Below are 3,006 nucleotides of genomic sequence, written 5' to 3'. Positions count from 1 at the left end.
TTTTAAGTTTGATGTTTAATGTGTTATGGTGTTTTTATACATAATTTTGAGCCACCCAGGGTCCCTTCCAACTCTACAATTCCAGGATTCTATAATAAATGCCATTTTGCTCCATTTTGACCTGGCATTATTGTCCCCAACTCTCACCAACCTCCCCCCCCCCCCCGCCAACCTCCTTCTGATCTGGGTCAATTCCCAATTCCAGTGTGTTTCACAGAGGCAGCTGCCTGTTACTTCACACACCTTTGCTGCCTGTGGACATTCGCTGATCATAAAGCAATATTTGTCTGACTTGGAGCCAGACATGGTGAGGAAACAGAACTCAGTGGTGAGACCACAGGCTTCCCACCTTGCCTGCTGCATCTTGCACTTCAGCCTCTCAGGAAAGGATGCTGAAGCACATGCCAGTTGCTCCAAAACCAAAGGAAAGTCACAGTATGGAGAGGAACTGGCAGAACCCCTACCCCAACCCAGAGCCCCCTTTCATACAAGGCACCCACACAGAGGTTTCCAACGCTTGCATTTATTGAAAGGAAAAGCTAAAGCAAATGAGCAGGCAAATCCCACCCTAAACCCATTTACAAAGATGTCAGCCTCACTGAGCACAGCAGGACTTGCTCTGGAGTAAACGGGCAGAAAGGATTGGGCTGTGACGGATCCTTCCCAGAAGCGCCTTCAGCAGCAGCAGCAACAGCAGTGAGCAGAGAGGTTTCTGCAGAGGTGCAGTCAAGGCAGCTGCATCTCCGGAGAAGAAGCGGGGTGGTCTTCCTTTCGTCAGAGGTGAAGCGTGATGGGTCTGCTGTTCAGTTAAATGAAAAAGAGAGAAAATACTGTGAATATGTTTGGGAGGGTGTTCAAAAGAGTCCAGGGACCCCCCTGAAGACCAAAGAGCCTAATGCTATCAGAGTTGGGATTTCGTGGGGGGAGGTGCTATTTAGAGTTGGTTAGAGTGTGACCTTCTGCTGAAATTGCAGAGGTTGGGAGAGTTCTCTATCCCAAACCCAAATGCCTCCTAACACGATCTGGGGCTGATAATCCAAAACACCTGGTTAACAAAGGCTGCCTTCCATGCTTCCGAATAGCATATTTCACACTGGGCGCAGTTCTTCGGGTTCTGTTTTCCAAGTTCCTAGAGTCAAGTGGCTCCAAATGTCATCAGGGAATTCTCAAGATCATCAAACAGTAAATTTAGCCTCAAAGAGAATCTAGCAAGTGCCCCGCCACCTTGTGGCTGTTAAGGGTCAAAGACAGGGGGAAGAAGCAGAGCTGTAACTCTCAAGCCTTTGGGGTCGTGTCTCTTTGAGATGCCACAGACTTATTTCCAGGCACAGGTATGGTTTTGCCTATAACTCACCTTAGCTGCGCTTGCAGCAACGCCTGTCTCCCGAACACTTCCCAATCTCTTTCTCGCCTTTGTTGCAGGTTTTTCTGCAGCTGCCCCCATTGTTCTGGCAATCCTGGGTGGGACGTTGAGCTCCGGTGAAATCTGCAGGGGAAAGGGAAGAGAAAAGCAAACTAAGAGAGGAAGGTGCAACTACCAAGGAGAGGATCTACCTGGGAAGGCTACTCCATCTCCCAGGACTGGCCTCCTACACCTTCCACCCTTTGTTTCTCAACAGCCCTCCTGGCCAGGACATCTGGAGGGCACCAGGTTGGGGGAGGCTGGTGCAGGATGAATGCAGGAAAGGGACTGGGATGGAGAGTGAGAACCTCCTCCCTCCTGCACTTTCATCTGGGGGGCTGACCCAAAGCAGTCACTGGCTTCCCTGGGAGGCACTAGCAACGTTGGAGAGAGAAGCCCATTTGCCCAGGAAACTGGCCCGCTCTCTTCCCCATCACAAAGCTGAATGCGCTGAAATGTGTCATCACAAATTCTATAGTAGCAGCTTCTTTGGATCAGATACCATATTTTAGGATTGGGATGACAATCAGATACTGAAATTATGGATGTGTTTTAAATTGTGTTTGTTGTGTTTTGTTAATTTAATGTTTTAGTGTCAGTGTTATGTAGTGTTTTTGTTTTTGTATTGTATTGTATTGTTTTGTTGAATTCTTTTTCTTTCTTTTATAGCCTTTAAACTGTTAATAAATATTATTTTTTTTAAAAAAAGACAATCAGATCCCAAGAGCTTGGCTGCTGTATCAGGCCAAAGGGGATTCATCAAGTCCATCAACCTGGTCTCACAGTGGCCAACCAGATGCCCCATTTGGGAGGTTCTAAAGGGGACAGAGGGGCAAGAGAATTCCCCACCCTTCCCTTTGCGATTCCCTGAAGGTGGTATTCAGAGGCAGGTTTTAAAGGAATAAAGTGGAGAGCTGTGGAGCTCAGAGAAGAAGCATCTGATAAGAAGGCCTTACCTGGAGCCACCAGCATCAGGAGGAGGAAGGCAAGAGAGAGGAGGCAGAAGATCTTCATGGCTGGAGGTTGGTGGGAATCCTGGAGATGCCTGAAGCCAAGTGGAAGAGCAGTTGTCTGGGGAAGGAGAGGTCCCTCTACTTATGGGTGGATGGAGGACTGGTGAAACCTTGTGGGAAACCAAATGTCTTTTACAGCATAGATGTCACAATCCCTGTGGGGCAGAAGAAGATGAGAATTGCTGTCTGGATTTGAGTAATGCTCTTGTGCAAAACCACATATGGAAGAATGACCACAAACCAGGATAGTGTCAGTGACTGACAAAGAGAAGCAGAGAGAGTTGTTTCTGAAACTATGGCATGGGAGAATTAATTTCCCAGCTATGCATTGAGTTTACCATGAAGTTAATAGAGAAAAAGCAGGTTCTTGGAGTCTGTAGGAATCTGAACTCCAGTTGCTCACAATCACATGCGAGGGCATGGCTGTTTCTCATATGTGTGTTTCTGGTAGCCTTCTTATAATGTTCTGACTCTTGTAGGCTGCTGGTCTGATCCAGCAGGGATCTCCTTATGTCCTGTGCAGAATTAAGGTTTCTTCAGATAATGCATTTAAAAAAGATCCTTCACAGCACACAGTTAAAGAACGGAGTT

The 3,006-nt window shown here is 47.2% G+C and overlaps 1 long non-coding RNA gene across 1 annotated transcript; it reads right to left on the bottom strand.

The window, feature by feature from the left end:
- Positions 1-507: 507 nt before the first annotated feature.
- LOC128411483 (uncharacterized) lies at positions 508-2,480 on the bottom strand. Its single transcript, XR_008329820.1, has 3 exons — positions 2,359-2,480; positions 1,355-1,486; positions 508-799 (listed from the first exon to the last, which is right to left on the bottom strand). It is a non-coding gene; the product is annotated as an uncharacterized LOC128411483 (long non-coding RNA).
- Between the last annotated feature and the right edge of the window lie 526 nt (positions 2,481-3,006).

This window comes from Podarcis raffonei, chromosome 3 (assembly GCF_027172205.1).
Source record: "Podarcis raffonei isolate rPodRaf1 chromosome 3, rPodRaf1.pri, whole genome shotgun sequence".
In the NCBI taxonomy this organism is placed as follows: Eukaryota; Metazoa; Chordata; class Lepidosauria; order Squamata; family Lacertidae; genus Podarcis; species Podarcis raffonei.
The sequence above is the reverse complement of the archived record's forward strand: the minus strand, read 5'-3'. Positions and strand labels throughout refer to the sequence as shown.